This window comes from Bos taurus, chromosome 6 (genome assembly GCF_002263795.3).
Source record: "Bos taurus isolate L1 Dominette 01449 registration number 42190680 breed Hereford chromosome 6, ARS-UCD2.0, whole genome shotgun sequence".
Classification (NCBI taxonomy): Eukaryota; Metazoa; Chordata; class Mammalia; order Artiodactyla; family Bovidae; genus Bos; species Bos taurus.
Window position 1 is genome coordinate 85796583 of NC_037333.1, and position 11249 is coordinate 85807831.

At 36.7% G+C, this 11249-nt stretch overlaps 1 long non-coding RNA gene across 1 annotated transcript; it reads left to right on the forward strand.

Annotated features, from left to right (window-relative positions):
• Positions 1-578: 578 nt before the first annotated feature.
• Positions 579-10902, forward strand: LOC132345523 (uncharacterized). Its single transcript, XR_009494912.1, has 3 exons — positions 579-664; positions 2406-2474; positions 10820-10902. It is a non-coding gene; the product is annotated as an uncharacterized lncRNA (long non-coding RNA).
• Positions 10903-11249: the final 347 nt, after the last annotated feature.

The following is an 11249-nucleotide window of genomic DNA, read 5'->3' on the forward strand; positions in this document are numbered from 1 at the left end:
CTGCTCCTGCTGCTGCTAAGTCGCTTCAGTCGTGTCCGACTCTATGCGACCCCATAGACAGCAGCCCACCAGGCTCCCCCGCCCCTGGGATTCTCCAGGCAAGAACACTGGAGTGGCTTGCCATTGCCTTCTCCAAGACATGTGCAAATTCCAGAATTCATACCATTTTAAAGAAGTAATTCACAAGTTTTCACTTTGCAATAATTTCAAAGACGTTTTAAAAATACTTTTGTGCGTCCTCTTACTCCATAGATTCTGATAAATTGTTCTGGGGTAAGGTCTGAAAATTGAGAATATTGTTAAAGTTCCCCAGGTAATTTTCATGTGCAGTCAAGTTTGAAAACTACTATATTAGAGCATTCAGCATACTTCCTCAAGGCTTGCTAGGCAATGACTGGATCACAGTTCTATGGACGAAGCTGCCAAACTGGTAACTGCAACTGTCATTGCTTTGTTTACATAAAGAAAATCAACACATATTACCTTTCCTCCAGCTTTCTCTTAACTCCAATAGAAATCCAGAGAGAGGTATTTAAGGAGAGAGATTTTTCTGTAGAAGTCCTTTTTCTTCTTGTGTTCTCAAATTGTGGCTATCTAAGCTGAGTATCTGATCAAAAAAATTAAACAACAGTTTGGTTATTCCAAAGAAGAACCTCCTGCCAAGGTAGGTACTTAGAAAATAGATGTAAGGATTTTGACTTTGGAATTCTAACTTTTACTCATACTCTCAATCATATCATTTTCGTGATGTGATACCATGAAATAATACCAGGAATATTATATATATGGAAATAGTATCCAACCTTAAAAAGAAGGAAATACTGTCATTTGCAACAACACAGATGTACCTAGAGGGCATTATACTACATGAAATAAACCAAAGAGAAAAATACAAGTGCATGCTATCACTTATATGTAAAAAAAATTTTTTAAGCCAAACCCATAGAAACAGAGAATAGAAGCAGGATAGGGGGTAGAGAGTGAAATGAGGAGAGGTTAGTAAAGTGAACAAATTTTCACTTATAAAGTCTCAGGATCTAATGTATAACACAGTGACTATAGTTGACAATCAGTTCTGAAGTTTGATGAGTAGAACTTAAATGTTCTCATTAAAAAATAAATAAATAGGTGAGGTGATAGACGCATTAAGTAATCCAGAGGAGAGTCCTTTCACAATGTATACATATCAAATAATAATATTACACAGTTTATATTATATTTGTCAATTACATCTCAATAAAGCTTAAAAAATTTAAATAGTCATGTTACCTGAAAAACTCAGATGTATTTTAAGAAAAAAGCATTGTCAGTGGTAAAGCTCATTAAGTCTAAAATTTCTGAAAGAGTGTGTTGAGAAGAGCATTCCTGTTGACTGGTTGCACGATTTACATCCAACTTAATAAGCTATTGACTCTTTTCTGCTGACATATTTTATGGTCTCTAAAGTTAATCATGAATAGAAGAGTCTTAAACTCAAAGATATATTTACATTTCTGTTGTTTTTGTTTGAGTTGAGTTTTTAATGCATCTTGAAACTGCCTTTTAAGAGAACATATTAGAAAGGTAATTTTAAAGGGGTGGCCTCACCAACCTACAACTGTAGAATCTGTGGACCTCTTGTCCTAGGTCATTTTCAAGGTTAGCACAGATGATGGATATCATTCTGATCCCAAGGCAATCTGTCATCATGGTGGTGATTGAATTTGCCTTCCCAGAACACAGGTTGTCATGCACTTGATATAGTACTGAAAACTGTAACCGAATTAAGGACAAAGTCTCCTTTTCCTAATTCAGACTCTGATGGACAATAATTGGCTTTTGGGAATCACTTGTGGAAAAATATATGGCAATAATATCTTGTAGTGTTGTTAAAGGGAAGATACATATTGCATAGTATTTTCTCTTCAGATAAATCTAACTAAGAGGGATTACTTTTTTGTTTTTTAAAAAAATAATTATGCTAAGAATTGATCTTTTTTACAACAATATGGTCACACTGACATTATCCAGGTCATGAATCTACAGAAATCTGTCAGTTATTACTACTATCAAAAGTACACCCAAATAAGTTATGTCTCTTAAAAGTAGTCACCACTGTAGACAGCAAGGATTTTCCAAAAAAACTTTTATTTTCAAAATGTATTTGAACACCTATCTGGGAATTGCCTTTCATTAAATACAAGTCCCATTATTTTGTTATAAAATATCACAAACAACAATATTGCTGTGCATACATGCTGCTTCCTTTCCCCAAAATGTCAAGCACACCTTTGAAAGGCTGCAGTGCTATTTCTTTGTTATATCATATAACATATACTAGAGTCCTTACTAAATTTTTGTTTTAAATTTTGAAAACAATAAATAATCAATTGACTAATCATGGACAATCATTGGTCTGCTTTCAGGGGCAACTTTAAAGAATGAAAAACTTAACTTTCATCTTCAGCCTATTGGCTCTTGTCACACATCTTATGGTAAGTTCCCCCAGTCTTATTCTTCATATGTTTCTTACTAATTATAACTTCAAATAAAATTCTGATATCTATGATATCATCCTACTTTATATAACAGTAGAGTGTCCAAATGTCAATCATTATAGACTTGTTCTTATTTTCCTTTTTCTTTCTCTTTTACATATGACTACTCATCTGGGCACTGGTCATGGGCTTGAAGGAACAGAGGCCAGGGAGAATCTGGAAGAGTTTTGTCTTATCCAGAAACATCTCTTCCTTTTTTTTCTTTTTCAAAAGTATTACAATCAAATTGTCAGAAACACATAATGTAAGTTTGCTGCTACTGCTGCTAAGTCGCTTCAGTCGTGTCTGACTCTGTGCGACCCCATAGACGGCAGCCCACCAGGCTTCCCTGTCCCTGGGATTCTCCAGGCAAGAACACTCGAGTGGGTTGCCATTTCCTTCTCCAATGCAGGAAAGGTGAAAGTGAAGTTGCTCAGTCGTGTCTGACTCTTAGCGACCCCATGGACTGCAGCCTACCAGGCTCCTCCGTCCATGGGATTTTCCAAGCAAGAGTACTGGAGTGGGGTGCCATTGCCTTCTCCAACTAAGTGCTTTAAGACTGCAGGAAATAGGAAAACAGAAAGTGGATCTCAAAGATAAATTTTCTAAAATTTATAAATGTATTGTAAAGACTTTAAAATTAGAAAGTTCTTCTTATGTCTTAAAAACATTGGTTAGGGCTAAAATATTTCTATTAATTGACTAGGAAATAAAGTTCTACCTTTTTACTTAAAAGAACAGTACAAAAAGAAAGGTCATTCATTCAAGAAACACTTATGTTACTTCAAACTTCTGAAAAGCATTGGTTAAACTGCATAGAAGAGTCAAAATATATATAATGCAAAGAAACAAGTGATAAATTCCATAGCCATGAGCATCAATAGATTAATTTGAACCCCAGAGAAAGAATAGTTATGCTAGTGTACTTTGGTGCTGAGATGGGAGTTAGAAGAGAGAAAGCTCAAAATATGTTTCATTCCTTAATAATTATTGACAATCCACTGTGGGCTGAGTCCTGCTGGATGGTACAAAAAGCACGATGTTGAATTTGAAATTGGGGTCCTCATAGATCATAGTTCTCATTTCTTACACTTACATAAGATAAACTATTTAAAAAACAATCCATACTACACAGTGAGCAAATATATGTGTAGTATAGATTGTTTTCTAAATAGTTTCTCTTAGGTATATGTCAATAGGGTCCAACAATAATACAAGGAGATAAAGTAGAAGTATTATTTTGATACATTCAATGATTTTATGTAAATATTTTTGGACAAGTGGTTTATTTTCACCTAGCTCAGTTTCTCATCTACAATACAAAATTGAACAATGTTTCATTCCATGGGATATCTGTATCAGGAACATCTGATCCAACTCTTAAGACTGTATATTTACAGACCCTGGCCCAGGCCTGAGAAGAAAAAAGAACATCTGACTTTGAGGTCTGAACATCTGCAATCCAGGGAATTGTTATGCATGCTTAAGTTTGAGACTACTCGAATAGATTTTATTGAAATTAACTTCTCAAGCTATTCTGTTATAGTTACATGAGGTATATCAAGAGAATTTTAAGATAAATGTAGGTGAAATCAATACATCAAATGAAAAAGTCTTAAGTCAATGATTATAAGTAATTATCAAATTTATCATGCTAGAACAAACCCCCTTTTCTGGAACATTTCCCCAAACTTTGTGACAAATGTGATTTCCATGGAAATGTAAATAGTTTGAAGATAAAGGAAGCTCTCTGGTCAAGTAATTTAGGAAAGTCAAACACAATTAATTACAATTTGGTTTACTACAGCACTTTTCAGAGACAATAACAGAGAAAATGCTGTCCTTGGTCCCCCTCCTTCAACCATCTGTTTCATACTGAGAATAAGTAACTTCTGAGAAACCTAATACAAATCATCAATCTTGAAGAGTATAATGAATTAAAGGCAAATTTTTACTCAAGATGCCTGCACTGTGAAACTAATACAACTTAAATTCTTTCTAGTTTAAAAGATTATAGAACCTCAGCTCTGAGATTTCAATCTGCGTTTACAAGGCTTCATGCCTTTTCAAACTCAAAATGACCAAAACTTAATTGACCCTTTTCCCTCTTGGCATGTTTATCTTCATTAATGACAGGGACCATGACTTAAGATTTGAGGATTTTATTTGAGTCTTTATTCATTCATTCAAAAACATTTACTGAGAGTCTGGAAGGTGCTAGAACTGAAGATAGAAAGATGAACAAAATAGAGACATTGTTTTGGGGGGTACTGGGGGAAAAAAGAGAAGCTAAAGGTGGCATTAAAGAACCTGACTGCCAATGCAGGAGAAGTAAGAGATGAGGGTTTGATTCTTGGGTCAGGAAGATTCCCTGGAAGAGGAAGTGGCAACCTACTCCAATATTCTTGCCTGGAGAATCCCATGGGCAGAGGAGCCTGGCAGGCTGCAGTCTATAGGGTCACAAAGAGTCAGACATTACTGAAGTGACTTAGCACACAGGCAAGCAATTACTGTACAAAATGGTAAGGGATTATAAGTATTATAATAAAAGTGGTAAAGCAACAAAAAGGCCAAGGACACCTAACTTACCTCCTCCTCACTCCCTCAAAGATGTTGGATTCTGATTGAGATGCTAGAGATACAAAACTGAGGAAGATACCAACTCTTTCTTCAGCAACAATAAAACAGCTTATGATATTAAAGAGAGAGAAATATCAAAACAAATGGTTTCTATCACTGTAAGAACAAAGTAATGATGCTTGCTTTGAACTCCAGTGACGGCTTCACAAAAGTAAAAATTTGGTTGATTATATATTATATAAAGATATTTGCTATACAATTTTTTAATCTTCAAATTAATGTGTTGAGGGTGCATAAAGATACTTAAACATTTTGAAGGAAGGCAATGGCCACCCAAGTGGATGGACATTAGGGAGGGAGAAAAGAATTCTCTGCTAGAAGAAGAGTCTGTACAAAGGCACAGGGGCAAGAAACAGCTCCTTGTATTGATAGTTCTATATGGTTTATGCAATCAAGGCAAGCAATAGTTCTGTACGGTCAAAGCAAGGATGAAGAAGGGAATGACAAGAGATGAGCTTAGATGGTATAACAGGCTATCTTGTTGGTTGCAAAGGACAGGGACCCACTATGGATATCTCAAGAAAAGATAAGTCAATGCAAGAAATAGATGTAAATTAGAACTGGAACAACAAATTCAGGCATCCCTAAAAGACAGTCCCTATCGCATGGCATACCTCCTTATCCTTGCACTGTTCTCTCTCTCAGGAGAGATGTGTTCTCTTTACTCATAGTTTCTGTGTCCCCATAGTTTAGTTTACAGGTGGCTCTTATTAAAGCCCCAGTCTTTATCTAGCTCATTTTAACCCCTAATATTCATATTTTAGTTCCCACTTCATTAGGCAATTTTAGTATTTTCTATTTCAGGTTACAGAGAAAGAATTTTGTAAATATGGTTTATTTTCCTTCATCTGACCATAAGTCAAAGTATCCTGGATGGCAAGCACTCTGGAAGATCTTTGGTCTATAATCCAGAAATAATTCAAATAAAGGTAGCCAGAGAAAAATCAGTCATGCTAAAAAAAACATGGCTATGGATCCTTCTGAAATGACTTAGAATTTTTTTTGTATTGAAGCATAGTTGATTTACAATAGTGTTAGTTTCAGGTGTCCAGCAAAGTGATTCAGTTACATATATTTTTTCAGATTCCTTTCCATTATAGGCTATTATGAGATATTGAATATAGCTCCCTGTGCTATATAGTAAATCCTGGTTGCTTGTATATTTTATGTATAGTTGTGTATATCTGTTAACCCCATACTCCTCATTTATCCCTTTTCTGTCCTTCCTTTTTGGTAACCATAAGTTTGTTTTCTATGTCTGTGAGCCTGTTCCTGTTTTGCAAATACATTCATTTGTATTATTTTTTAGATCCACATATGAGTGATATCATATAGCATATGTCTTTCTCTGTCTGACTTACTTCACTCAGTATGATAATCTCTAAGTTCATTCATGTTACTGCAAATGGCAATATTTTATTCTTTTATATGACTAAATAATATTCCATTGTGTGTGTATATATATATATATAATATATATATATATACACTTATGTATGCATGTGTGTGTGTGCGTGTGTATATATATGTCACATTTTCTTTATTCACCTTTTAATGAACATTTAGTTTACTTCCGTGTCTTGGGTAATACAAACAGTGCAGCTATGAACATCGAGGTACATGCATGTGTCTTTTCAAATTAGTTTTTGTCTTCTATAGATATATGCCCAGGAGTGGGATTTCTGGATCATTTCTGGTAACTCTGCTTTTAGATTTTTAATAAACCTCCATACTCTTCTTCATAGTGGCTGCACCAATCTACATTCCTATCAACAGTGCAGAAGGGTTCCCTTTTCTTCACACCCTCTCCAGCATTTATTGTTCGTAGACTTTTTTAGGATAGCCATTCTGATTGGTATGAGGTTTTGATTTGCATTTCTCTAATAATTAGCTATGTTGAGCATCTTTTCATGTGCCCATTGGTCATCTGTATGTCTCTTTGAAAGAAATGTATATTTAGGTCATCTGCCCATGTTTTGATTGGATGAATTGTTTGACAGAATTTTTTTAATTTATTTCTTTTTAATTGGAGGAGAATTGCTTTACAATATTGTGTTGGTTTCTGCCATATATCAACATGAATCAGCCATAGGTATATGTATGTCCCTCTCTCTTGAACCTGCCTCCTAGCACCCCCCTCCATCCCATCCCTCTAAGTTGTCACAGAGCACCAGAATTGAGCTCCCTGCATCATACAGAAAATTTCCACTGGCTATCTAATTTTATATATGGTAATGTATATGTTTCAATGCTACTCTCTTTCAATTCATCCCACCCTCTCCTTCCCCTCCCTGTGAAATGACTTAGAATTTTTGAGTGATCACTAGTCTTTGTAAAAGGGATTCAGCTGTGTGTTGGTAATAGACATCAGGATAAATAGGAAATAGAAATTAGGAGGTAGGAACAGAAAATCTAGTCTCGCTTTCCTCACCATACGGCTAGGAATGAAACGGGATAAACTTGTGATAACAGCTACAGAGGTACTATGGAGGTTAACAACCAGAGGTACTCTGAGAATGGGATTCTTTAATACATGAGATGTAAGTTGATATTATGGACTGGGAGAATACAGCAAAGGATTAAAAAGAGGTTGCTATGAAAAGTGAAAGGTGATAATTAAAAGAGAAAAAGCCCTGGGAAGGGAGAGAAGATAGTTACAGGATACAGATGAAAAAGTTGACTGTAAACAGGAAAAGGAAACAGCTGGAGATAGGGACGTTTTATAAGCATGTGGGCAGAAAAGCAAAGTTCTCCATGCAGTAGCATCAATTTTGTGAAACAGAAGACATGACCATCTTCTCTTGGGGATAGGAGGCAAGAGGAGATGAAAAGAGGTGTAGATGCTCAGAAGACAGCATTTTGGGGAAAATAGGGGAGAATGGATTAGCATCATTGGGGTGCTAGATGAGGATGGACACTATAAATCTAATATTTGGGGATTTGTGGCATTCTCCAGCAATGTTCACCAGTCTGGCAGTAGAAATAGTTTGTACAGAGTTGATCCAAGTATTTGATGTTTCCTAGCTCAATAGGGCAGAAAGACACAAAGGCAAGTCACTGAACGTAACAAGTGAGTGACTAGAGTCCTGCACCTTCCTGAAATTTCTATTGCAGACCAATTAGTCTTCTGACTGTCCCTAGACTAGGACTTCTATTTCCTGACCCTGTTTATTTGCTTACAACATTCTTTTAATTTGAATTCATCTTCTTCATTTCAACTTTATTGTTTAAGCTTCATTTTAAATGTTATCTTTCTGCAAGGCAATCCTTAGTTCTCTTTTTCACCAAAATTAAACTTTGCCTTAAAATTGTTATTGCATCAGAATTTTTTGCACTATTTATCAACTATTTCTTGATCTGCTATCAGACCCACAAATCACTGCAGCTGGTATTCATAGAAGACAAAATAGCTCACATTGAGACTGGATACTATGTAACTCCTAGAGGGAAACAGACAGAACTTTATCTGACATAAATCACAGCAACATCTTTTTTGATCCATCTCTCAGAATAATGGAAATAAAAACAAGAATTAACAAAGGGGACCTACTTAAACTCAAAAGCTTTTGCACAGCAAAGGAAACAATAAATTTTTTAAAAACCCCACAGATTGGGAGAAAATATTTGCAAATGATGTGACCAATAAGGGATTAGTCTCCAAAATTTACAAAGAGCTTAACAGCATCAAAACAAACAACCTACACATAAAAAACGGGCAGAAGATCTAAACAGACATTTCTGCAAAAAAGACATACGGTTGGCCAATAGGCACATGAAAAGATGCTCAATATCACTAATTATTAGAGAAATGCAAATCAAAACTACAATGAGATATCACCTCACACCAGCCACAATGGCTATCATCAAAAAATCCACAAACAATAAATGCTGGAGAGGGTGTAGAGAGAAGGGAATCCTCCAACACTGTTGATGGGAATGTAAATTGGTACAGCCACTATGGATAACCGTATGGAGGTTCCTTAAAAAACTAAAAATAGAGCTACCATATGATGCTGCAATTCCTCTCCTGGACATATACCTGGAGAAAAATATCCAAAAGGATACATGCACCCCAATGTTCATTGCAGCACTGTTTACAATAGCTAAGACATGAAAGCAACCTAAATGTCCATCAACAGATGAATAAGGAAGATGTGGTACAGATATACAATGGAATATTACTCAGCCATTTAAAAAGTTAGATAATGCCATTGGCAGCAACATGCATGGACCTAGAGAGTGTCATAGTGAGTGAAGTCGGACAGAGAAGGAGCAATATTGTAAGATACCACTCATTTGTGGAGTCTAAAAAGAAATGATACTGATGAGCTTATAAAACAGAAACTCACAGACTTAGAAAATGAACTTATGGTTGCCGAGAGGAAGGGTAGTTGGAAACTTTGAGAAGGTCATGTATACACTGCTATACTTAAAACAGATAACCAACAAGGACCTATTGTATAGCACATGGAACTCTGCTCAATGGTTTGTGGCAGCCTGGATGGGAGGGGAGTTTGGAGAAGAATAGATACATGTATATGTATGGCTGAGGCCCTTCACTGTTCACCTGAAACTATCACAACATTGTTAATCAGCTATACTCCAATACAAAATAAAAAGTTCAAAAGAAAAAAAAGGCAACAAATAATACTTCACATTAATATTGAGTCCTTCCTTACCATACTTTACCATGTCTAAGTACTTTCCATTGATTATATAGTTATATCAACAGAATATAAGACATGAATTTTTCCTAGAACTATTTTAGAAATGAAGAAGCAGAGGCAGAGACAGTATAAACATCTCAGCTAGCGTGCAACAGAAGGAATAGCTCTAGCAGTCAGACTCCAGTGTCTTTGTCTTAACCAACACACTACACAACTTCCCACAGGCTTTTTATTGTATTGTCTTATATTGTAAATTAGGAGGTTATAGTTCTTCTAGATTTCAGACTTCTGTAAGAAAGGATTCAGGTCTTAAATTTCTTTCCCTTAACCCCTAAAAATGTGCATTGCATATAAACAGCTCTCAACAAATAGTTACACAATTAATTAATGGCTCAGAGCCTGGACTCTCACTGAATCCTCAGAATGAAGAGTAATAAGGAATTGTCCAGGGAGTTTCATTGGAGCATTTCCTTCCAACTAAAGCTATTTCCAAAGATTGCTGTTCAGTCGCTAAGTTATGTCCAACTCGCAACACCCCAAGGACTGTAGCCCACCAGGTTCCTCTGTCCATGGAATTTCTCAGGCAAGATTACTGGAGTAGTCTGCCATTTCCTTCTCCAGGGGATCTTTCCGATCCAGGGATCAAGCCTAGGTCTCCTGCACTGGCAGGCAGATTCTTTACTGGTGAGCCACCAGGGAAGCCCAAAGATGGTCTCTTTTATTATGCAATGAAGGTGATTTGGCCTCCTCTGAAATCTATAGGTGAGAGAGTAGGTTTATTTCTGTTTTGTTTTTTGCATTTATTGCTGTTCTAGGTTTCATCAAGTGCCCAGACTTCCAGAAGAGAAGGGAAATTCTCTGCTTCTTTTATCTAACTTATTTTCTCAGTGAAACATATGACTGCATGACTTTTAAAAGTACATATATCAGTGTTTGAACTTTAAATGATAAGATTTGGAAATCTTTTTTGCTTTTTGTTGGTTTTTATCCCCACAGCCTGGCGAGAGTCAAAGCATTCCCAGGGGACCGTATCCATCCAGAGAGCGATTATCATCAGTTACACCTTACAAGCCAAGAAGAGATGTTCCTCCGCTCGCTCCTGCCAACAGCCTAGCACTTATTTCACCACAAGGGCCTGTGCTACCTCCCCCTCTTTTTAGAAACGGGAAAGGTGTACCACCTACTTCTCCTGGGACTACAGGTCGCCTGGCTCCACGTCCTCCTCTTGGCGCAAATGGGAACCGTGCACCTCCTCCTGCTCCTGGTACAGAAAGGCAACTTTCATCTTCTCCACCTGACACTGAAGGGCGCCTTCCCCGTCCTGCTCCTGCTAACAAAGGGCGCCTTTCCTCTCCCCCTTCTGGCACAAAAGGGCGTCTGCCCCCTCCTGCTAAAAAAGGGCGCCTTCCCCCTCCTGCTCCTGGTA